This window comes from Callithrix jacchus, chromosome 1, assembly GCF_049354715.1.
Source record: "Callithrix jacchus isolate 240 chromosome 1, calJac240_pri, whole genome shotgun sequence".
NCBI classification, from domain to species: domain Eukaryota; kingdom Metazoa; phylum Chordata; class Mammalia; order Primates; family Cebidae; genus Callithrix; species Callithrix jacchus.
The window spans coordinates 197,754,913-197,781,311 of NC_133502.1; the positions used below are offsets into that span (position 1 = coordinate 197,754,913).

At 46.6% G+C, this 26,399-nt stretch overlaps 1 non-coding gene across 1 annotated transcript; it reads left to right on the forward strand.

Moving 5' to 3' along the window:
- Nucleotides 1-20,525: 20,525 nt before the first annotated feature.
- Nucleotides 20,526-20,633, forward strand: LOC118148321 (U6 spliceosomal RNA). The gene has a single exon (XR_004735087.2). It is a non-coding gene; the product is annotated as a U6 spliceosomal RNA (small nuclear RNA).
- The last annotated feature ends 5,766 nt before the right edge of the window (nucleotides 20,634-26,399 follow it).

Genomic DNA, 26,399 nt, shown 5'->3' on the forward strand with positions numbered 1-26,399 from the left:
TGGCACTATTGCCATTTGGGCTGGGTGATTCTTTGTGGTGGGGGCTGTCTTGTGTATTGTAGGATGCCTAATGGCATCTTTACCCTCAACTGTTAAATGCCAGCAGCACCCCTACCCCCAACACAAACACTTGCAATAATCTGAAATATCTCCAGGCATTGCCAAGTGTCTCCTAGAGAACAGGAGACAGAATTTCTCCTCACAGTGTCATTGAGTAAGCACAGACGCCAGGCTGGGACAAGGCAGTGCTCAGGCAAGGCCTTGGTGTTTGTGATAAATGATGGATAACTCCTATAAGTGTGACTGACATGGCTTCTCCTGCCTCAGGGCCTTTGCACATGCTGATCCTCCGGCAGACAGCTCTATTCCCTTGTCTTTCCCTGACTGTCTCTTGCAGGTCGGTCAGCTCTCAGTTTCTCCATCACCTCCCCCGGGAGGTCTTTTCTGATCCCAGCCTGGCTTCTGTGCTTACCCAATACCACTGTGTGAAGGAATGGACAGTCAACAGCTGTTTCTGACAGCAACTCCAAAGGGAACCCCTAGAGTAGAGCAAAGCAAATGTGTGTGGCTAGAGTCAGGGGAGGAAAAGTTCCTTAGGGCCAGGCTGGAATGGGAAGGCTTCTGGAGGAGGTGGCCTCAGAATCATAAAGGACGGGTAAGTACTGGATAAGCTGAGAGGAGCTAGGGGGACGCTGGCTCCTGGGGGGTTGGGTGTGGAGGCTGGAAAGCCAAGGCTATTTCCTTGCCTGTAAAATGAGGCCAATAATCATACCTGCTTTATAGAGTTGCTGGGAGGAGCTAATGCATGGTGTGCAGCAGGTAGGAGGTGCCCAGTGGATGTCAGAGAGGTTGAAGATGATGGTGGGTGGGAGCCTTTATCCTTCCAGTGCAGCTGGAATGGGTGGGGTGGAAAGGAGGTTTGTGGGAGATGGTGCTTAGACTTTGAGGTGATGCAAAGGCATGGAAGGGCTGGGAGCAGGGCAGGGGATGTGGAACACGGGCTCTTTGGGGAGCCTCTCTGCAAGGCGAGGTTAGAAGCAAGAGCCCAGGGAGGATATGTGGCAGGCAAGGTTCTGGGAGGAGACAGGTGGAATCTTTCGACTGGGGAATTTGAATAGTACTATTAAAGGGACTATTTACAAATGTGGGGACAGGATGTAGGGAAATCACAGAGCAGGGGCAGCACTGGGGTAAGTAATAGCAGGAGGCCATTACTACCTCTAAGCACAAAGGGACAAGGGAGGTGAGAGGTTCCCAGAACCACAGGATGGGGAGGCTGAGTGGTGGGAATGTGCAGATAGGAGCTGTGGACCTCAGTGGTGGGGAACAGCCAGCCCAAGGAACTGCCCTATGGGAAGCCCTCAACCTTACTTTTCTCATCTCCTGCTGGCTCTTGCTGTTGGCTTAACACAACAAGAAACCCTTGATGCATGCACAGGTGGACCTTCCGGGCAGAGAGTAGGGTGAAGAAGGGTACAGAGTAGGGCAGATGGGCTGATGGAAAAATTTCCAGCACTGGCTAGATGGGAAGGCCAGAGTGTGTGAAGTGTGTGTGTGAGATTATGTGTGTATGTGCACATGAGTGTAGGAGAGTGTTTACGTATGCTCATGTATATGTGTGAAAGGGTGTGTGTACATGTGCGTGTACATGTGAATGTTTATAAGTGTGTGTATGAGAGAGTGTGTATGTGCAGAGGGCATGAGTGTGTATGTATGTGTGCACATCAGACAGGGTACGCAGGGGAGGTTGAGTGTGTATGTGTGTGAGAGATGGAGAGTGTACATTTGTGTATGCGTAAGAGTGTGCATATGTGCATGCATGAGTGTGACAGGGATAGAGTTGTGTATACATGTAGGAGAAAGATGGAGTGTGTGTACATGTGTACATGTACATATAAATGTGAAAGTTGTCCATGTGCATATGTATGCATATGTGCTTATGAGAGTGGGTACATGTATGTACACATATGTGCACACGTGGACAGATATATGTGTGTGATTGTGTACATGTGTGTGCTCATATGTGTGAGTGTGTATGTTTGTGAGAGGATATGCACACATGTATGCAGCATGGACACGTGGGCATATGCACATGTGTGAGAGGGAGGGTGCACATATGTGCACACATGTACATATGTATGTGTGTATAAATACACTTGAGTGTATGTACATGGGTCTGCATGTATCTGTGAGAGTGTGTACCCATATGTGTGTGAGAGGGATGGGGAGAGAGAGAAAGTGTGTGTGTGTGTGTGTGTGTGTGTTCTGGGGACTGAGGCAGACAGTGGCTGGGGTATGAGAGGAGGGGGATGTAAAAGTTCTCTATCACCTGGCCAGGTCATAAAAAGTGAAGGTCTCGGGTGTGAAATAGAACACCCACCTTAGTCACAGGCTTCCATGCTCTTGGGTAATGATGTAGGTTCCGCAAAGATGCCTACTACTAGAAGCCTTCTTACTACATGTTGTGTGTCTCACGTGCATGTGACACTCGCCACCTTCACAGTGGGCTCCGCTTTCCCCCGTTATAATGAAGCACTGAGCAGTGAAATGGCTTCTCCAGGGTCACAGAATTAGTAAGTGGCAGTGCCAGAATCCAAACCCAGGTCAGCTCCACTGCAGCAGCCCCAATGCCACAGTGCCTTTGAGACGCTGTCGAGGCCACACCTTGGCTTTCTAGATGGGGAAACTGAGTCAGGAGGAGTTGTGACTGGGAGGCAGAGCCTGCAGTCTCCAGCCTGCAGTTTCTTTGTCCCCTGAGTGGGTCGCCACCATAACCCCATGGCCCACGTGGATACCAGCTTTATTCCCTGAGAGAGAGCCACTCAGACGATGCCAAACACTTCTGGCATCTCGTATCTTTTTTTTTTCTCCAGCAGGGAATACAGCCCTGATGACACCTAGATTTTTGCCCAGTGGACCCAGGTTGTGCTTCTGATCTGAAGAACCTGTGCCATGCTAAGTCTGTAGTAACTTGGTATGGTAGCAATAGAAAACTAACACATCCACTTCCTTTAACGTGCATCTGTCATGTCTCAGACTCCTTCTGGAAGGGAATCGGCATCTTGAATGCCTTTTTTGTGGGGGCGGAGGTCAGACATTGTGCTAAGCACCTCATACCGACGCAGCCACTTAATCCTCAAAGGAAGCCTAGAGGGTGGTATGATTGTCCATTCTGATTTTATAGATGATGGCACTGAGGCTCAGAGAGGTAAAGTAACTATCTCAAGATCACACAGCTACTAAGAGGTGGAACTTAGGTTCAAATTCAGGCTTGCCTGACTCCAGATCGGTAGACATCTGTGACTATTTAAATAGAAATGTATATTAATTATAATTAAATAAAATATAAAATGTGGTTTCTCAGTCGCACCAGACACACTTCAAGTGTTGTACATGAAACTGGTGGCCCCCACATCGGGCAGCTCAGATATGCAATGATTCCACCATCACAGAAAGTTCTATTAGAACAGCGCTGCTCCAGAGGCAGAAGCTGGAAGATCCACAGTGATGAAAACACAAGGCAGGCTGTGAGAACGTCTGTGAAGCATGTGCAGAGCTGCAGATACAATCAACCACAGGGCAACAGCATCAGTCATGGTCGCTTGTTGGTAAGAACTTCATAATTTGCAAATTCAGGGCACCCATTTGCTGTTTGAATACTTGGCTAAATGGGAATTTTAAATCTATTTTACAGATAAAGGAATTGAGGTTCACAGAAATAAAGACACAAAGACGGGGGAGTCTGGGAATTATTTTTTATCTTTTTTTTTTTTTTTTTTTTTTTAACGCACCTCCCTGGAGTTTGCAGAAGGGAAATACCTTCAGGGTTCTATTTTCCCTCGATCAGAAAATGCCCAGCACCCAAACATACCTCCTCTTTGGCATCATGTCATTAATCTTTAAAAATTTCTTAGCTGTGACGAATCGGATGCAGCCAGCCTCATGGCTTCTGGCTTCTCTCCTTTCATTCTGACCCAACACTAGCCACCAGAGAGGTCTCCCTAAAAGGCAAAATGACCAAGCCTTTTCCCTGCTTAGAACCTTCCCTGGCTTCCTATTCCTTTTAGGGTAAGGTACACCATGGTCCAGGTCCTGCTGACTCGCCAGGCTCACCTGCTGGGAATCCCCTCATTCCTCAGACACTTGGGCTAGCTCTTTAGGGCTGTTGTTCCACAGGTCACTTTACGCTCCTTAGCATATGGTATCCCTTTGCTCCGACATCTTTCCAGCTCTTGACTGTCTGATGAACTTCTAGTCTTTTTCCACCACTGCTCTCAAATACGCAGAGCTGCATCTAGTCATATATCTGCATGTGACAGACAGCATAGAGAGGTGGGGGGAGAGAGAATGGGAGGGAGAGAGGGAGGGGGACAGAGAGAAGAGAGGATAGGAGGGAGAAAGGAAGGGAGGAAGACAAAGGGAGAAAGAGAAAGAGAGAAGAGGGGAGAGGAGAAGAGGGGAGGGGATAAGAGGAATAAATAAAGAGAGGAAGAGAGACAAGCAGAGAGAGATGGGAAGGGTGAGAGAGAGAGTAAGGGAAGAGGGGAGGGAGGGGAAGGGAAAGAAGGGAGAGAGGAGAGAGATATGGAGGAAGAGAGGAAAACAGATAGAGATACCTGAAAGGATATTTGTCAACCCCAAAATGTTAAGTGCTTATCCTTGGAGGGAGAAGAACTTTGGAAATTATACTTTCAATTTTGTGTTAAAAAAAAATTTTTTTTAAGCCTACAGCACCCACTGTTCCTAGGCGGTCTCCCATCCAAGTACTAATGAGGCCTGACCCTGCTTAGCTTCTGAGAACAGACAAGACAGGGCATGTTCAGGGTGGTATGATCGTAGACTATCACTTGTATTTTTAGTCCACTTACAGATATACTTTTTCCAGACAGCATACAACAACAAGAAAGTAACACTCAACTATTACCAGGTCATCTCAGCTGTGAATGCTTCTCAGGACTCCCCCTTTTTTCTCCTAGAATTATGCATGCCTTCTCTTCTGCCCACCCTCCCCAAATGGAGGCCTGTAGCCTGCCGCCTGGGAGTAGCTGAAGGACGGGGCCAGTGCCTTACCTGCCTGGTCTCCAGTGTCCTGCACCAAGCCCAGCCAGCACAGGCTGGGCCTTGTAAATATTGGTTTAATGACCAGAGGAAGGAAACCCATTGTAACACCATGCATTGTCCAGGTTAAGTAATGGAAAGGATTATTAAAGCAATGAGGCTGCAATCTACTCTCAATTAGCCATGGCGATGAGGAGCATGGGGACAGTTTATGCCACCAAGCTGGGGATCATCAAAAGGCAATTTTCCCTTCTGTGGAGTGCCATGCCTTCATGTTTTAGTTATGTGTGATTCCACCCTGCGCCCACATACATACACCCTTTTTTTTCTTTTTAGGGCAGGGACACTGATTCGGATCTCCATCATATCTGGTTGGAGCTGATCACAAAGTCACTGCTACTTTCTTAACACAGATGATGAACCTTCAGTGAACAGCTGTTCTCAAAAGAGTGGGCCCCAGAGTTGCAACCTCGGCATCGCTGCCTGAGAACGTGTTCGAAAGGCACGTTTTGGGGTCCACCTCTGTAGGTTGGTGTCCAGAAATATAAATTCCTACAAGTTTTTCAGGTGATTCTGATGCATACTCAAGCCTAAGAATCACTGGCTTGAGGCAGGGTGTGGTGGCTCACACCTGTAATCCCAGCACTTTGGGAGGCCTAGGTGGGCAGATCACAAGGTCAGGAGTTCGAGGTCAGCCTGGCCAATATGGCGAAACCCCGTCTCTACTAAAATTACAAAAATTAGCCTGGCGTGGTGGCGGGTGCCTGTAGTCCCAGCTACTTGGGAGGCTGAGGCAGGAGAATTGCTTGAACCCGGGAGGCAGAGGATGCAGTGAGCTGAGATCTCACCATTGCACTTCAGCCAGGGCAACAGAGTGAGAATTAGTCTTTTAAAAAAAATCACTGGCCCAAAAGGGGACTTTAGTGCTTGGGCTTCAATTCTTGCTGTGCTGCTAATTGGCTGTCCCTCCTCAGGCAAGTCCCTTCACCTCTTCACGTTTCTACGTCCTCATCTGTAAAATGGGCACATCCACAATGCCCATCTCACAGGGTGTGTCAGGATGGGTGAAGAGCAGTCGAACGGCACTCACACTTAGAGCAGATGCTATCTGGTACCATATTTCATGGAGTAGAAGCTCCAGAATCCACACAGTAAATGTAGGGCATAAGTGTGCCTTAAAACAGTGTTTCTGAAACTTCAATGTGCACACAAATCCCTTGGGAATGTTATTAAAACCCAGACTCCAGTTCAGTAGGGCTGAGGCCAGAGATGGTGCATGTTTAGCAAGATCTCATGTGGGAGGATGCTGCTGGTGCCTGGACCACACTTTGGGTATGGATTGGATCCAGCCTCTGGGTCTCACAGTGGGCTCACATGATGTACTGGCAATGGTCATGGACTGGTCCTGGGAGACGGTGGAACAGGGCATAGTTCATTTTGCTCATTCCTGTCTGGCTGAAGGATGGCAAGCCTTGGCATAAGGACTGGAGACATGGTTTGAGCTCCTTCTGAGCCCACCCACTGGCCCGAAGGAAGCCCTTTGATCTCAGCATGCTCATCTGCCAAATAGACCACACAGTGCCCGCCCACTCCATTCTAAGGGCAAGTGGGGAGAATCAAATACCCATGTTCTCAATGAGTGAATTAATGACACAGCTTTTCTTGACACCATGGATTTTCCAGAGTTTAAAAATGGTGAAATGACGTAGACATGTAAAGGCATCAGGACAAGGCACTGCTGGTGAAGTTGGCTGATTATTACATTACTACACGATCATCGTTATGACTTATCAGTGTGAGTGATAAGACTTGAACTGTGATTGTCTCTCTATCTCCAGCCCCAGGAATGGCCAGTCCTTACAGAGTCACTCTGGAATTCTGATGGTTCCAGGGCACACCTGTCAGGCCACCCTCCTGGGCGGGCTTAGCATACTGAGGGCCATACAGAAGAGGACCTGCTTGCGTCCTCAAAACCTTATTACTACAACCATCATTTTTGCAGCCACTCTCTGATTTCAAGGCACTGCTCACTTCCAAGGGGAAATGACAGGGCTGGAGAAAGAAGGGGTCATCCACGCTCATTTCCAGAATGAACAAAGAACACATATGAGGGAGAGGAAAAATGCCTATTGCCCCCTCCCCGGACATGTGTGTGCACAAATACAACATGCACACGCATACACACACACATACGCTGCCCTAGCCTGCATGTCACCATCAATCAGCGCCTTCCCACTTGCTGTTTGCAGGCAGAGTTCCCTACAGATGTGCTCGGGGGTTGGAGAAGGAGAAGAAGGTGGAGCTGGGGCTGGGGAGGGAGGGGAGGCAGAGATGTCCTCAAAGAGTTAAAACCTTGCCTCACCAGACTGCGAATCCTCCTTGACTCTCCCCCACCCCATCCCCCTCAATCCAGCCAAACAACAGCTTGACATTTTCCATCCTTCACGAGAAAGACAAAGACGGGAAGATATTCCCATGATCCCTTTCTGCATGCCTAACCGTGAGCTCAGGTGCCGTAGCGTTTGCCCTGCGCCGGCCCCATCAACATGAAGGGCGAACTCATCCTTTCTGCATCTTTTTCTCGCCACTGCTTGATTAATTGGCTGACTACTACGCCAGTGGAATACCTAATGCCTTTCCTTCCCCTATTCTTCCTTCACAGTTTTTTTTCCTCCTTTGCTCCATTTACATATACTTTATATTCCATAATTTTCACCCAAAAAGAAAAAAAAAAAAAGAGCAAGCCCATCTCAGTAATTTGATGTAATGACGGCATGTCACCAAAAAGAGGAATTAGAAAAATCTGTAGGTATTTAATTTATTCTTGTTTTTTTTTTTTTTTTCCAAGTAGAGCTCTCTGAGAAAAGCATTAATATTCATGGGCAAGAGAAAAAAAAGTATACTCAATAGGAAAATTCCAGATTTTTTTTAGGGGTGGGGAGGCAGCTAAATTCAATGCATTTTTAAGCACCATTATTTAACTAATAGTGCCTGAGTCCCTCTGGTCCTAGTTCCTCCCTTTCAATGAAAATAAGTGGGTTTTAGTCTGCCTTCAAGGGTTGTGCGTGTTGCGCTCACACCCACGCTGTTGAAGCAGGAAAGCTGGGTTCTATGTTTTCCTCCCCTCCTGGGAGGACTCAAATGAAGAAGAAAAACATAAATAAAGGCCTTTCAGAGTCCCAGGGCTGGAGTTCTGGTTCTCCTTCATCCTCCCCTGTTGGCTGCCGTAGTTTTCTGATGGCTCTGCAGATGGAACAGTCTCCTTGAGGTTTCTGGCTAGACCACCCTCTTCCCGTTAACTTGGGTTTGGGTTTTGTGCTGTTAATTAACTACTTGGTTATCAGTGTAAGTGCTGAGTTATGCCATAATCATGATAGTTACCAAAGAAGCAGGAAATCAAATAACGAAGTATCAGACAGATGCCTTAACTGTGAGATCTGGAATGGGAGCAGTCTTTCCCTCTCCAAGGCAGGTCTTTCCAAAGGGAGTGTGGATCTCCTAGAAACAACAATGTATGAGGCATCTGAGGATGTGACTCAGTCTAGTAGGAAGATGAGTTCTCAGCCACAGGGACCTAAATGCCCACCTCCATCTTAATCAGTGGGATTGAAAACATGTGGCCGGGCGCGGTGGCTCACGCCTGTAATCCCAGCACTTTGGGAGGCCGAGGTGGGTGGATGGAGACCATCCCGGTCAACAAGGTAAAAACCCGTCTCTACTAAAAATACACAAATTAGCTGGGCATGGTGGTGCGCACCTGTAGTCCCAGCTACTTGGGCGGCTGAGGCAGGAGAATTGCTTGAACCCAGGAGGCGGAGGTTGCAGTGAGCCGAGATCGTGCCATTGCACTCCAGTCTGGGTAACAACAGCGAAACTCCATCTCAAAAAAAAAAAAAATGTATGAGTTTATGGGTCCTGAGTCTAAATCATTGGCCAATTCTGATCATAAAAATTATTCTTAGCATAATGATTATAATAAGCAACACTATGTACCATTATTTTTTTCTTCATTTTTAAATGGAGTTATAACTTACAGTAAGCTGCACAAATCTTATGTGCAGCTCGATGAATGTTTTACCCATGTTTGTACTTTGCCCAGATCAATATATAAGTGTTTCCAACACCCTAGAAGGATTTCTTGTGCTATCCAACCGAGTCAATGCATACCTCCTCAATACCTCCTCAAAGATGGCCGCTCTTCTGACTTCCGGCACGTAGATTCCTTTGGCCTGTTCTTGAACCTTAAACAGATGAAATTTTATAGCACATGCTCTTTCACGTTGAGGCTGTTTCTTAAAAACAAAGTTCTGGGGACTGATCCACGTTGCTACGTGCAGTGATAGTTCATTGTCATCACTGCTGTGCAATATTTCAACACATACACACGTTAGAATTGAACTCTCCATCTTCCTGTGGATGGTTATTTGGGCTCTTTCCAGTTTGGGCTATTTTGAGTCAACTGGGCATGAACACTCTCCTCTATACCTTTAGGGAAATAGAAGCTCTCATTTCTCCTGGGACTATACCCAGGAATGGGATATCTGGTCACCGGGTAAATAGACACGTAGCTTTAGTAGAAACTGCCAAACAGTTTTCAAAGTGGTTGTGCCAATTTACTCTTCCACCAACAGCGGCTGGGGTTTCAGTGGCTCTGTACCTTCACCAACTCTTGCTATTATTGTCATTTCTTTTAGCTTGAGCTATTTTAAAGGGTGTAGGAAGGGCAAGAAGAAGCCTTGGCAGGAACCAAGCAAGGAGAAAACAAAGGATGCCAACTCAGTAAGACTCAGAGAAAGAGAATCAGACACACACACACAGAAAGAGGAAAACAGCCAGGAAGAACCAGAGACATCCAGGAGGAAATGCAGAGGAAAACTTTGAGAGCAAGGTAAACGGATCGGGAAAGTGGTCCAGAAAAGAAAAAAAGCAGAGAGAAAAGAAAAGCAAAAAGGGTGAAGTTGAAAGGGAAGGAGGAAACGTTGATAGAGGAGAGAACAGCAGGCAAGAAAAGGGAGGAGAGAATGAACAATCCTGGGTGTCTGACCAGGGGAGCGGGGCAGGTGAGGAAATTGGTCTCTTGGTATTTTATGAAACATGCCCCCCCACCTTTTTTTTTTAAAAGTGCTTCTTGATATTTTTATGTTTATATGTTTTAACTTGGGCCCAACCTCATGGAAAATGCATGAGAAATAAGTGGTTTCTGGGAATGTTTTATACATGGCTGGGGAGTTGTTAGATGCAGAGGTGGGCAGAAGGGAGGGAGGGTGTGAATGGCCCCCTCCTTGGGCCTCTCTGGCAGGGCTTGATTGGGGGCTGCGGGCAGGTGCTCTGCGCAGACGGCGCTTCTCTCAAGGTTGTGTAGAAGGTAACCCAGGGTGGCAGACAACAGATGCATCCAGGATCTGCTCCAACCCTGTGACCTCGGGCAATCCACATCCCTGCTCTGAGCCTCGGTTTCCTCCTCTGATATATGCCAGTTTTGCAGGAGAGGGGAGCACTTAATCTGATCCAGGGCTGGATGGGCAACAAAGGGCTCCAGGAAATCTTAGGCAATCCGTGGTTGAAAGCAGAGCATGAAATATGAAAGACTGTCTCTGAAATCACAGAGGACTCAAGAAAACTTCCTCATGCGTCTACCTGGTAAAACCCTTTCCTAGTGTGAGGTTCTCGATGTGGGCCCCATCTATTCCCAGGCTTTGTTGCCACCATCCAGGAGGCCCATCCTCTGTTTCTCCAATGTGTCACGTCACTTTGCATCCCTTGTCATTGCACATACTGTTGCTGTCACTTGAAACCCCTCCTTATCCAGTAAGACAGTGCTTCTTAAAGCCTTTGTCGGGGAGTAGAGACTGATATCCATTTTAACAACCAGAAGAGAAATTGTACACCCTTTCCCTAGGAAAGCAATGCACATTCTCACCATTTTGTATACAATGTCAGTGGTTTCCCTGGCCTCAGTAGTACCATCTCTGAACTGCGGTTTAGGAGTTTCTGCTTCAAGAACTTGCTGCTAAGGTCATTGCCTTCATGGAAGCTTCTATCCAGATTTGTCCTAAATCACCATCAGCCCCTCTCCTGGGACTGGTCTCCCCGGGCCTTGGGACTCTGCTCCATCATGTTTATGTGTCATATGTTCATGTGTCTTTCTCCTTCACTGGTGGAGGAGGGTTTGTGCCTGTCTCTGCATCCCTGAAGACCAGCACAGGCGCTGGCCCAGGGGAGACCCTCAGGAAACGTCAAACACATTTGTAGACATGTCTCTTTTGGCATCCACAGTCAGTTTTGCAGTAGCTGCAAAGGCAGGGTGGGAGGCTTCTAGAACATTACTTCTTGAAGCTGGACCTGTCTCTTTGCAAGGATGAAGGCATCCTCCAGTGGAAGCGTGGGTTTGAGTAGGGAAAACAAGGCCTCCAAAAAGCCTAACACACTCACTCCCGAGAAGCATGAAGCCTCCTAATATCATGAGCGTTCTTTACGCTAAAATTGGCAGGGGCAGCTGCCAGTATGATGGGAGGAAGTGTTTAGTGAGAAGTACAGAGTGGGCTCCCATTCCTGCACTGTCACTGTCTCCTGTGTGACCTTGGGCAGGTCATCTTCCCTCTGTGAGCCTCAATTTCCTCATCTGTATATTGGGATGGAGTGAGAATGGATGAGGGATCTTCTTCAGGGTTCCCCCCAACTCTGACAGTCTATGAGCTCTGAAGATGCTCTTCAGGAAGGCTGTAGTTTGTATCACAGATGTGCAGGAGAGAAACGGTTGCAGAGGAGTCAATTTTTCTCTTGTAAACGGGATCTTTTCTAGAGCACTCCAGGGAGAAAGAACGGGACAAATATTTCTAGAAGGCCTACTCTGAGGCAGAAGACACCTTGTAAACCTGGTCTTGTTTAGCTTCTTACACTAAAGTTTGTTTACCTTTCCAATGTATTATGTGACTAAAATTTTAAAATAAAACAATAATAGGTTAATGTTTTGTCTCAAAAAAAGGAACCACATGATCCTGAGGAGAATGTGGAAAATACAAAAAATTAGAAGTAATCGGACAAATAATCCATTAATTCGACAGGAATTTATCAAGTACCCACTATGTGCAAATCATGATTCAAAGAAACGGGGTTTTTATCCAGCTTTATGTATGTGTGTGCATGTGTGTGTATATACATATGTGTGTGCATATGTGTGTGTGTATATGTGTGTGGGTATATATATATACACACATGCACATATATGATTATAAGCATAGTCTACAAAATTTAAATTCTGCAATTTAATTTATATTTCAATTATATTCATTTTGATGTTGTAATGTAGCTAGTTCTTAATAAGCCTACCAGGTACAAGTCAGCTTTCTTTTTCCTGATTATAAAAATAACACACATGTTTATTGAAAAATATGTGGACATTACAAGCATATGAAAAGAAAGAAATAAAGATTACTTATAATCTACCACCCATGAGTCTTTCTATTTATACATTTAAAGTCTCAACATACATGAATATCTCCTCCTCCCTTCCCCCAAGGGACCCCCTATTGCCCATTTATCAGCCCCCACCAAAGTTACACACCCTAGAATGTTGCACGCTACTCAAAGTCAGTCATTCTGTCTATTTAAATCACTGCTTTCTATTCAGCACCTTGAACAGTGCCTGGTGCACAGTAGAATTTCCATACCTCACAAATGCTCTTTAACACGGAAGCAATGGTGGACAAGGAGGTCACACAGAACCCAAGGTTTTATGATATGCTTTTAACAGAAGTATCACCATGCCACATGTAGTTTCAATACTTGATCTTAGCCAAAGGGCTGAGAAGCAATAAGTGGTTTCTGGTGTTATGAAATATTCTACTGTAATACAATGGACGCTGCCTTCATCATATGCTGTCATATAGATAAATCATAATTTCTTTCCCAAGTCTCATCTTGTGGCCATCTAAACAACACGTTCAGAAAGATACTCGTAGCTGTTCTCTGCACAACTTCGTGATCATCATTTTCTTGGGATAAGTTTCCAGAGGTAAAATCGGTGGATCAAAAACCAGGCACATCACATGCAATGCAATATTACTCAGTGGTGAAAGGGAGTGAAGAGCTGGTGCATGTTACAACGTGGATATACCTGGGAGACGCCACACTAAGTTAAGGAAGCCAGACGTAAGAGATCGCATGATCCATCATTATATGAAATATCCAGAATAGGTGAATCCACAAAGACAGAAAGTGGATTAGTGGCTGCCTGTGGCTGTGGGGAGGAGTAATGGAGAGTGGCTGTTGGAGGGGTATGGGATTTTCTCTCAGGGTGATGAGAATGCTTTGGAACTAGGTAGAGGTGATGGTTGTACGACATTGTAAATGTACAGGATGCCGTTGAAATGATTCGTCTTAAAATGGTTAATTTTATGTTACGTGAATTTCACCTTAATTAAAAAAATAAACAGGCATAACACCAAAGGCAACTTGCTGTGCCCATGTGTGTATCCATCATCAATGCAGTTTAGTGCCTGTTTCCTCAAAAAATCAGATTCTATAAACCTGGCCAGCTTTGTGAGCAAAATATATTGATTATTAGTGATACTGGTTTTACTTTTCTCATTGGGCTAGTGGATATCTATATTCCACTGACATGTTTACAGTTGCCAGTCATTCTGGAGTGCTGGTCTTACTGATCTACAAGAATGCATTTCTCCATCGATGATAACCATTGCCATGTACATCTCAATCTTCAGCACCCGTTTATTTTTGCCATTTAGTTTTAACATATTAAATTTTTGATTGTAACTGACCTACAACCAGTGGCTATCACACCATCCTGTTGACTGCCTGCTAGACATTCAACTCCTACATCCATTTTCTTCTTCCTCATAGAGTCCAAGTCCACCATCACTGTCCTAGAGCCAGCCCTGCCTCCAACCTCAGAGAGCAGCCCCTGACTGACCAATCCAATCACAGACACTCTATTTCTCTTCTCAAGGTTGGTTAAGACATGGACATATGGCACAATCGCAGGCCACGAGATATGAAGGAAACTTTGCTGCAAGCCCCTGGGAAACTTTGCTTGGCTTTTACCAAGAGGCATTCATGAGGCAATGTCCCTGTTCTTTCTGTAAATATGGCTAGATCTGGGTGTGATGCTGGGACCTCTGCAGCCATTTTGTGTCCAAGAGGAGAGCAAGCCCAGGAAATTAAGCTAACATGTAGAAAAGAACCCCTGCAGGTGCCTTTTCAGTGTAATCCCACACCAGGCTTCTCATAAGGTAAGAGAGTGGGTGTCCTGACCCCTTCAAGCAGCTGAGTTAAGATGCCTGTTACTTGCAGCCGAGAGCATCCCAAACCACCAACCCCATCCAGGGCATTGTTTCACTTTTTTTGCTTTTTAAATTTACAAACCAACAGCTTCAATAAGCATCTTCTTAAATAAAACTTTTCCCCATAGTTTGATGCATATCCTCAGATTGATTCTCAGAAGTGAAATTAAAAGACTGAAATGATATTAATTTTTAAAGTTGCTTAATTCATACTTTTATTTGCTTTCTAGTTGAAGTCTCTATAGAATTAGTCTCTAAAGCTAGAAAATAAAGGGATGGGGGCTAGACTCCAGGTCTTCTGATATCACGTCCAAAGCTAGATAAGAAAAGGGAGGTGTTCTTTACTTCCTTTAAATCTGAAATCAAGGGTAATGGGTTTAGTTTGTCTGAATCAAGCATCCCCTCGATAGCCAAACCTTGCTGCCATAAGCATATCTGTGCTTTATACTTTATTATGTAGGTGTCAGAATGTATCTCTAAGAGTGATTGTATCTGGGAGTAATGTTGGGGCTTCTGCAGCCATTTTAGGTCCATAAGGAGAGTCAGCCCCTGAAGTAACTGTCCCTGAATAGGGTTGGTAGTTCAGGATGCTCTCAGCAGCTGGTAACAGGTACCTTAGTTTGGCTGCCTGAAAGGTTTCAGGACAGCTTTTTTTTTTTTTTTTTTTTTTTTGAGATGAAGTTTCACTCTGTTGCCCAGGCTAGAGAGCAATGACATAATCTTGGCTCACTGCAACCTCTACCTCCCAAGTTCAAGTGATTCTCGCATCTCAGCCTCCCGAGTAGCTGAGATTGCAGGTGTGTGTCACCACACCTGGCTAATATTCTGTATTTTTAGTAGAGATATGGTTTTACCATGTCAGCCAGGCTGGTCTCGAACTCCTGACCTAAAGTTACCCACCTGCCTCGGCCTCTCAAAGTACTGGGATTACAGGCATGAGCCACTGCCCCTGGCCAGGACAGCTATGATGTTACCTCGTGGGACACCCATGCAGGATTGGGACAGACATTAATGGTTGTAATTTGAGGTGAGGTGGGTCATGAGCCCCCATGATGACCTGATGAATCGTGTGACCCATCCCCCAGCAAGTGGCATCCTCACCTGTGTTGGCTTTCTAGGGCTGCCATGACAAAGTGCAGCAGATCAGGGGGCTGAGAAAAACAGAAATTTATTTGTTCACAGACCTGGAGGCCAGAAGTTAGAGACCAAGGTGTGGGCAGGGCAGACTCCTTCTGAAGACTGTGACAGCATCTGCTCCAAGCTTCTCTCTCAGCTGCCTGTGGTCCCAGGGGTCCTTGGCTTGTAGACGGCTCTTTTCTCCCTGCATCTTTCCATCATCGTCATTCTATGTATGTCTGTGTCCAAATTTCCCCTTTTGATGAGGATAGATCCTACCCCATTACCATAACTGAGTTTGCTCATCTGCAAAGATCCTATTTCCAAATAAGGCCCCATTCCCAAGTTTGGGAGGTTAGGATTTCAACATGATTTGGGGGACACAATTCAACCGGTAACACCATCCAAGTGCACGAGCTTGCACCTAGAATGTCAGGGATCATGAACATATTATGGTTTATCTAGACACTCCCAGGCAGGATTCTATTTCATTCTGTACTATTCATTTTTGAGTGACTAGTAAGAAAGAAGCGATAGAGTAACCAAGGCCTGAGGAGGGAGGCCCATGCTCTCACCGCACCCATGGCAACACGCAAGGATTGGAACCAGGACGCTTAGGCTTTCACGGAGCATCTCACCAGAATTCCAGCCTTTGCTGAGCCCAGTTCTCTGGCGCGCACAGAAGCCGAGCCTTTGAATTAGAAAAGCTGAAAAAGAATTGGTGGTCCAACCTTAAGGGGGGCAGAGAGAAGCTGGCAGGAGCTGGGGGTGCCTGCCAGGGGATACTCCTTCCCTGGCAGGTGAAGGAGGCCAGAGCAGTGGGAGTCAGGGGCAGGAAGGTGTCAGGGCCTGGGGAAGCCAGAGCTTGTGCAAATCAATATGGATCCTAGGAGGCATGGGAGAGGAAGCTCGCTCTCACAGCAAACTCTTCAGGGCGACAAGGCAGTGGATTCTGGCTTCAGTTCCCATTGGCCAAGACCCCCGGACATTTAAGGGAGCAGCCAGGAGAGGGCGAGGAACCCTCCTCTCTGCTGTCTGTGCCAGCTGCCCATCCATAGGAAGCCAACATGTCAGCCCTCCTGCCCACTGACGCCAGCCCAGAGGTGCCAAGACACCAAGTGCAGCGAAGCCAGCTGGCAGCGTAACGGAGAGCCAACGGCCCGGCCGGCCGGCCCATCTGCTCCTCACTGCCAGCTGCATGCCTGTGGGAGGCGGGTCGGCAGCCCATCCGAGTGGCCGAGGTGCCAGCCACCGGGCGCTCTGGGCCAGCTGGCAGGCTGGCAGGACTGGCCAGCAAACCCATCTGCCCACCGGCGCCAGATGAACGTGCAGGGGAACTGTGCCCGGAGACCTCAGGGTGCCAGCCTGCCTCAAGTTCCAAGGCATCGGAGGCCCCAGTTCTCCTCTTCCATCTCTCTCAACCTTCCAGATCCCTGAGATGTTACTAACAAAGACCCAGAAGAAGGCATGGGGAATCCCAGGGCGGGGAAAGGAAGGGTTAGGGATGTAGGACTCCAGGACAGTGAATTTACAGGCTGCCAGGAGCACAGGTGATTAAGAGCACGGACTCTAGGGCCAGATTGCCCCGGTCCATATTCCAACTCCAACACTAAGTAGCTGCAGGACTTAGGCCTCTTAATTGCTTGTAGCCTCAGTTTTCTTGTATGTAAAATGGGAAGGTAGCACCTGCTTTGTTGGGCTAAATTGAGGAAGAAACAGAATGTGGTAAACACTCTGGGAGGCCAAGGTGGACAGATCACCTAGGGTTAGGAGTTTGAGACCATCCTGACCAACATGGAGAAACCCTGTCTCTACTAAAAATATAAAATTAGCCAGGCATGGTTGTGGGTGCATGTAATCTCAGCTACCTGGGAGGCTGAGGCAGGAGAATCGCTTGAACCTGGGAGGCGGAGGTTGTGGAGAGCGGAGATTGCGCCACTGCACTCCAGCCTGGGCAACAAGAGCACAACTCCGTCTCAAAAAAAAAAAAAAAAAAAGAATGTGGTAAACATTCAACACATGTTACTTATTATCAATCACATTATTAGAATCAGATTCAAGGAGTGCTTTAAGCTCAAGTGTGCCTCACACATCATCGGGTCCAATTTCATCAATTTAAAGTGGGGGAATTAAGGCCCAGAGAAGAGAAAGGCCATACGCAAGGTCACAATCACACAAGGAGTAGTTTGGGGTGCAGAGGCTAGATTCCAGGTCTCCGGTCACTCTCCTCAGTCCGTTGCCATGGAATGCTCCCGCAAAATAGAAGAGGTGATGGAGAAGTAGGGAGGAGGCTTCCTGTCCTGTCCCGATGCATCTAAATGCCTCAGGTGCACAGCGGCCACGCTCCATGGGTAGCCCTCATAATGCACTGCCTGATATCTGAGTGTGGGTGTTTCTGAGTGTTGACATCTATTCTTGTATATCTACTGTGTGAGTGTAAATGTTTGGTACTGCCAAACAGATCCAAATCTCAAGTGCTGAGACTATGTTTTACCGGGAACATTACCCCTACCCACAAGTCACATCTCTGGAATCCTCAGATATCATATCCAGAAAGCCCTGACATCCTTGAGCCCCTATGCTTAGCACAATGCCTGGAATGTAGCTGGAGCTTTATAAACATGTGTTAAATAAATGCATGAATAAATGCATTAGAATTTATTCTAATAAAAGAGCCTGGTGCAGCTCCTTTGATTGGATGAACCACAACTTTTACTGTCCACCAATGAGTGAGAATCCTAATGTTTTTAGGATGCTGATCAGCCCTTGGATCTCTCTTAGAGCCTAGCTACTCTTGGCTTGCACACAGTACCAACAAAGGTGGTTAGCTGACCTTCCCGTCTACAAATTGAATTCAACAAATAAAAAGGGAGAAGGAGGGGCCGGGCACGGTGGCTCACGCCTGTAATCCCAGCACTTTGGGAGGCCAAGGCGGGTGGATTACAAGGTCAGGAGATCGAGACCATCCTGGCCAACATGGTGAAACCCCGACTCTACTAAAATAAAAAAATTAGCTGGGCATGGTGGCGCGTGCCTGTAGTCCCAGCTACTTCGGAGGCTGAGGCAGGAGAACTGCTTGAACCCAGGGGGCAAGATGCAGTGAGCTGAGATCGCGCCACTGCACTCCAGCCTGGCGCCTGGTGACAGAGAGAGACTCTGTCTCGGAAAAAAAAAAAGGGAGAAGGAAAAGCTTCAGGTAATAAAGGCCAATGAAGGTGGCTGCTGGTGTCTTCGTGGGCATCAGAAATAGGATTATTTGAAAAAAGCCTCACTAATGGGAAAAACTGAGCGGTCTAGGGCCATTCTGGGAAGGGGCAAAAGGGGACACCTCTTTGCATCATACAGAGCCTTTCCTCTCTCACTGGAAAATAAATGATGCTCATAATGATGGATCTGAGAGTTAGTTCAAGGGCCCCTGTCTAAACTATCAAAGAGCAAAGTGCCTTTTGCAGAGATTTTCATCCCAAACATAATTTTAAAGATGGTAATTAGAGGCGATCTTCCATCAACCCGAAAGCTTGGCTCTCTCAAATGACTAAGTCAGGGGAGGTTATATGCTGCCAGATCCACTGCTCTTTGTGTGGCTGGAGATGACAATTAGAGAATTGAAGGGAAGCAAAGGGAAGTGGAAGGTGGAGATGGGGATCAATCAGGATTGCTTTGCATTCTGGACATGAATGTGATCTCTCCTTAGCTACATATGTATAGAATGGGCAGTTTTCAAAATTATTTCGCATCCATTATACATCACCTCATTTATTGGGATTCTTGTCTACCAAAGAGGAAACACATGCATATATGCACACACCCATAGATGTGCACACATACATGAAGACATGCACCCATGCACAAGTACGTGCAAACACTGACACACAGAGTAAGCCCCATCCTAAAATACCCAAGAAGCAATAAATGAAAAAAGCATCTCTTCGCAGAAAAGCACACGATGCACACACTCAAACATGCATGTACAAATACACAGACATGCATAGAGATACACGCAGGCTCACACAATTGCATTCAATTACACACAATTACATGCAATTACACACAATTACATGCAGAGATGCACACGTGCACACATGCATGTACATAAACACACAGACATGCACACATATCACCTCAGAACAGTGAGCCTGAAAGATTTTTTTCACTGTCTTGGATTGGTGAAATTTTTTTTGAAGCGGGGTTTTGCTCTTGTTGCCCAGGCTGGATTGCACAGTGCAATGGTGTGATCTTGGGTCGCTGCAACTTCTGCCTCCTGGGTTTAAGAGATTCTCCTGCCTCAGCCTCCTGAGTAACTAGGATTACAGGTGCCTGCCACCAAGCCTGGCTAATTTTTTGTTTTTAGTACAGACAGGTTTCACCATGTTGGTCAGACTGGTCTCAAATTCCTGACGTCAGGTGATCCACCCACCTCTGCCTCCCAAAATGTTGGGATTACAGGTGTGAGCCACTGTTCCTGGTCCAGGATCATGACTATGAGGAGGGGTGATGATACTGTCACTGCTGCCATTCTGAGGGGGACCTCATATGTTTGAGATCTTGTCCTGGCATTTGACGCTCCACTTACCACCCTCTACATCTTTTTCTTCCCCCCAACTCTTCCTTCTTTTTTTTTTCTCTACCTTTTTATGTTTTCCTCTTTCCCAAACAGTTCCACGAGTACTTTCTCATTGTAAAACATCAACATTACACTGACAAAACAAACCTTCCACCTTTATATTTTCTGCCTTCATAACCACTCAATTTCTGAGCAATAATGGCTGTGATCAATTTCAAGTGGAACGTGCATCCCCCAATTTGACATGCAGTTCTGTAGTACATACAGAAAAGCCCCGAGTGTCCGTCAACAGGATACAGGTTATGCACACTCCGCAATGCCCGTACAATAGCGGAAAATAACCGAAGCCAATTTTTGGAATAATATTAGTCAGCATCTACCGAGCCTTGCAGTCCATCATTTAATCTTTTCAGAGACACCTGCCCACGATTAATATTCCCATTTAACAGATGTGAACACCAAGGAGAGGTGGGATTGGGACATTAGGACATTTGTCACGCTCGGACACTAAAATTGGAATGATCCAGAGAAGATTGGCATGGTGGTCCCTGTGCAAGGACGACATGCAAATTTTTGAAGGATGTTAGGATATTGGCCCAGCCAGCGTGTTGCAGACCCGAGCTTCAGACCACATGATCTGTCTCTAAAGCCTGCATTCTTAAGACTCACATTAAGATGACCAAGAAGCAATCAGTGAAAAAAAAAAAAACCCTTTGCAGAAAAAGGTGTACAGTAAGATCCCATTCATATAGAAACTGAACACATATACGTGGGTGCATATATGAATGTATGGCTTTTTATAACTCGTGTGACATCCCAGTATGCTTTTAACAAATGACTGGCGCAGCACAGAGATGAATGGACTTTCTAAGGCCATGGAGCTGGGTTCAAGTTTACCTCTGTCCGACTACACAGCTTGTGCTGTATTCCCATGATAACACAGTGAACTGTGCTTGGGGGTGGGTGAATTGGGTGAGGGTTGTTTTTTAAAGAGTTTCCCCCAAAAGCATCTTTTGGGGAGAACACCTGTCCCTCACTGTGTCATGCCTCTAGAAGGGCATGTGTAGCCCCATGAGGTCAAAGAAGAAAAAACTCTGGGCTGCATAAAGTGTAAGACCATTGCAGAGGGAGGACCCCCTCCAGTGCCAATGACTGAAAGATACCTCCAATGCCCCCATTATGGAGAGACATCGTTTACCGGCTTCTTGGTTTGGCACTGCAAAGTCTCCTAAAAAATCTTAGCAAGTTTCAAATGCACCATGAGGCTGAGGAAAGTTCTTCAGCTGGAGCCCTGGAGACCTGGGTCGCAATCCTATGTTTGCCCCTTGCTTACTGTCTGTCCTTTCCTTACTCTGTTTTCCAATTCTGCCTCTGCTCACTGGGGCAGGGGTTTGGATTTGGGGAGTGGACTTGGAGAGCCAGTGGAAAAAGCACCAGGGTTAGCCTTCAAAACTCAGCCTTGTGTCTTACAAAATTCATGACTCGAAGCAACACACTTGATATCCTGGAGTGTCAGTTTCCTCATCCATGAACTAGAAACGATTATCTGATGCATATCTGTCTCATGGGCAGTTGCTATGTATGAGTTCTTGGTGGTGTTCTAGGCAGAGGCGATTGCAAGTGCAAAGACCCTGTGGCACCGTGCTTGATGCTCTCTGACTGCCATCTCAGCGAGGAAGGCGCCAGCTGCGGGCTGCCTCACATTGATCACGCCATCTGTGAGGGTCAAGAGAACCGGCGTGGTCACGTAACTGGCTTGAGGTTGCGGAGCTCTCCAATGAGAAAGCAAGGGCTGGAACCAGACAGGACCAGAGTGAGACACGTGTTGAGCACAAAACTTAAGGGGTGCCAAAAAGTTCAGCAGTCAAGATAAACAACATGTTAATAAAACATGATTTAAAAAATGAAAGTTAATGCAAATAAATTCCTGATGAGCAGAAGGTCAACGTTTTAAACCATTACAGGATGAGTATTACTGATTTCTCCTTTTGCCTCAGCCTCCAAAATGGTTCTTCATAAAACTTTATTTAGAATGTTTAGACTTTATCATAAACTTTTTTCCATTAAATTTGACTTTTTAAAAGACTGAATGAAAATGTTTATTTTGGCTACTGAGGTTTTTGGTGCCCCTCAGCTTTCATGCCACCCATCTTACCCTGGTCTGGGCCCTACAGGTCTGCCAACCAGGATGCCTTGTTCCTTCCCTGCATCTCCTCTCTCATTCATTCATTCATTCATTCATTCACTTATTTGGTCATTCAGCAAGCATTTTGGGAAGTCAGTGATTCCAGGAACTGGGAAAATATTGGTGTCTTAGTCTTGCACTGCTAATAAAGACATACCCAAGACAGGGTAATTTTTAAAGGAAAGAGGTTTAATTGACTCACAGTTCCCTCCACATGTCTGAGGAGACCTCACAATCACAGTGGAAGGCAAAGGAGAAGCAAACTCACATCTTACATGGGAGGATGCAAGAGAGCTTGTGCAGGGGAACTCCCGTTTATAAAACCATCAGATCTCGTGAGATTTAGTCAATATCAGTATGGGCGAAGTCACCCCCACAATTCAATTATCTCTCCCTGGCTCTGCCCTTGACACATGGAGATTATTACAATGCAAGGTGAGATTTGGGTGGAGACACAGCCAAACCCCATCAGTCAGTGAACAGGATAGTCATTGTGTCTGCTCTCCTGAAACTCACAGTCTAGTTGGGGAGACAGATATGACTCAAATAATCCCATAAACCACTGAAAAAGTAAAAATGTGGAAATGGAACAAAGGGGAAATTATGGGGGTGTTGACCAAGGATGGAAGTCAGGGAAGGCTTCCCTGAGGAGGTGGTGTTTGAGTGAGAAGGAATTAACCAGCTGGGGGTGGATTGAAGGTATGTGGCTGAGGGCGTTCCAGGCAGAGGAACATTCTTGTCCTTGTCCTGTGCCAGGATCGAGATGATGAAGAGTTCTAGAAACACAAAGGAAGTCAGTGCAGCTGGCATGCTCAGAGTCAGGAAGAGTGGGGTGCAAGACAGGGATGGAGAAGTGCACAGCGCCTGTAGACACAGTGGGGAAGGATTTGATCTCCGGCCCAAGGACAATAAGGAGCTGCGGGAGGGTTTTGAGCTAATGAGTGATGTGATTAGGTTTGCTCTTTGGAGTGATGCCCCTGGCTGCCGGGTAGAGGTAGGTTGGCCCTGTAGATAGATCCCACACTCCCTAGGTTTCTAGTCCAGCTTCCCCCTTGCTTGTGGCGTGACTGTGGGCAAGTTACACAGCACTTGCTCTCTCTGTGAAGCACCTGTTTCTGAAAAGCACTTGCTTTCCAGTTCACTCGTCTGTAAAATGGGTTACCAGCCTCTTAAAGTTGTTTAGAAGATTAAATGAGATATGCATTGGTCTCCTAGAATAAGCCTGGCATAGAGTAAGCATTCTATAAATGTCGTCACAATTATTATTACAGATGACAGATTTGGTGGCAAAATAGAAGACAGGGAGAGATCAGCTCCTGCCCCCAGCCCCTGGAGTGGCTCAGTCCATCTTCTCTGCCTGAAGCTTGCAGCTCCCCTCATTAGAAAGCGGCTGTTCTTTCAGCTGTGTGCTCTCTGGAGGAGAGGGCATGGTGGAGGCTGCAGGAACGCTGTGAAGGTCTTAAAAGAAATTATAGCCTGCATAAAAATATTCACTCCAGTGGAAGGCCTTAAACCATTCCCTTGGGCATTGAACAGTGACTGAGAGTATATTACTGTGCACTTAAGGCAACTGCAGCCACCCAAGGTCAGAGAGAACGGAAGGGAAGCACTTAAGCATGGAAGGGCCCCTAAATAGGAGCATCCTTCCTGGAGCTGTCCCTCTCCCTCGCCTGCCAAACGTCTCATCAGTCCCCTCCTTATCAACAACCCCCAAAAAAGGAACAGTCACTGAGATTCCTTAGGGAAGTAGGGGAAGGAGAGAGGAAAGAGGATGGGCCCGGGCTGGGAACAAGAGAGTGTCCCAATTTTAGGGCGCGGTGGCTCATGCCTATAATCCCACTTTGGGAGGCTGAGATGGGTGGATCACATGAGGCCAAGAGTTCCAGACCAGCCTGGCCAACATGGCGAAACTGCATCTCTGCTAAAAATATGAACATTAATGGGGCATGGTGGTGCACATCTGTAATCCCAGCTGCTTGGGAGGCTGAGGCAGGAGGATCACTTGAACTTGGGAGGCAGAGGTTGCAGTGAGCTGACATTGCACCACTGAACTCCAGCCTGGGCGGCAGAGTGAGACTCCATCTCAAAAACAAACAAACAAAGAGTATCCCAGTCTTAGCCGTGACCTAGGAAGAGTTACTTAAAACTTCAGACTTCAGAAGTATCACCTGTAAAATGAGAGCCAAGCCACCTGCTTAGCTGTAATTTCAGCTAGAACTGAGTGAAGAACTCCAGCCTGGAATGCTGCATAGAAAGGGCTCGAAAATGATTCTTTTTCCCTGTTGCTTTGATCTTTCTTCCCAAGAAATTCCTTTTTCTCTCCCAAACTCTAGGTGACTTTACTTCTTGGCAAGTTTCATAAGCTCTGCAAGCCTGTTTGCTCATCTTAAAAGAGGGGATAGTAATCATAAGGCCTTCCTGGTGAAGTGTGAGGATTAATGAGTCTCAAAATGACTGAGAGCAGGGAGACTGCTTCTCACTTGTCTTGATGGGTTTTGTGTTTTCACGGTATGAAGGTGGTAGTAGGTAGATGCCTTCTTCACCCGCTTTCTCCTGTGCAGTATTTTCTGCTCACAGTCTCAGCAGTATGGAATCACAGGTAATCATAGGTAATTCATGGATCTTAGTGGGTCCATGAATCAGTCCTCTGCAGTCATACACACAAATTCATCGTGTCCTTGGATGGGGCGAGGGACAGGTCCCTGGCATCCCAGAGAACGAAGGGGCATAGTGTCACAGGGAAAGGCGCTCTGGACCAGGACTCAGAATCCACATATGGGCTTTCACTGGCCTGGGGCCAGACTCTTTAGCTACCCTTTTTTTTTTTTTTGAGACGGAGTTTCGCTCTTGTGACCCAGGCTGGAGTGCAATGGTGCGATCTCAGCTCACCGCAACCTCCGCCTCCTGGGTTCAGGCAATTCTCCTGCCTCAGCCTCCTGAGTAGCTGGGATTACAGGCATGCACCACCATGCCCAGCTAATTTTTTGTATTTTTAGTAGAGACGGGGTTACACCATGTTGATCAGGATGCTCTCGATCTCTTGACCTCGTGATTCACCCCCCTCGGCCTCCCAGAGTGCTGGGATTACAGGCTTGAGCCACCGCGCCCGGCCGCTTTTCTGGCCTTATTTTTGTCACTGAGAAACAATGGGGTAAGCAAGGGGAAAGAATGGGATGCGCTGCATGGGGTTACTGTGAGAGTTCAGCAGGATAATGCCTCTGAAACCCTTCGCACATAGAAGGAACACGAAATCTATTGGCTTGTTTTCCTCCTTCCCCAGGACAGAGCTACATTTTCAGCAGTATGCTTCACACTTTCACTTGCTCTCTGAACAGTATAAAAATTAAAAGATATGTCTGTACACACACACACACACACACACACACACACACACACACTAAGCAAGAGAGACTAAATAAAAAAGAAAAACTAGGTTCACGACCGGTGGAAAGACCCATCACTACCAAGGAATATTTTTTTGGTGAATGTGGGACAAAAAGCAGCATTCGGTGGTTCAGTGGTTTAGGTAAGCCTTGCGCTGGTGGAAGTGAACGGGTGTCTTTCTCACCGGGTAGGTTGGACCCCTAGAATGAGATGTACCCTGGAAAGCAACGAGAAGAACTTAGATATTCAGTGCTTTTTTTCCCAACCTATGTGGCGGTGAATGCTCTGGATGGGGCATCTCCCTGGACTAAGCCCCTAGGGGACGCTATTTTGGGCCGGGGAATTAAAAACTGTGTTAGCCAATCTCTAGGTGCTTCTCACTCGTGAAAGTTGATGCCTCTATTTAGCTGTTTCATTTCCCCCCCTTTTTTCAATAACTCCTCTACATAACTCCTCTTCATTCTTGTCTGTGGTTGTCTTGATGCGGTTTACAATCACAGTTTTATTGACCTTGTTTTCCTGTTACAAAATCACTATGTTTGTGATTTGTTTCACAGTATGTCTGAAGAAGTGGCTTCCATCCCCTCTGGGACAGGCACGTCACCGCGCACCACAGGGCAGGCCAAGCTGCAGGAGGAGCCTGTAGTCCAAGAGGCTCCTGGCTCTCCTCCCATCCTGCTGCCCGCCCCTTAGTGATTAGTTGGAATCCAAGACAGCAATACAAGAAGTGTCGTTGGTGGGAGTGATGGAGTGCCCGCTGAGTGGGCCGCAGATAAGCACCGTGATTTCG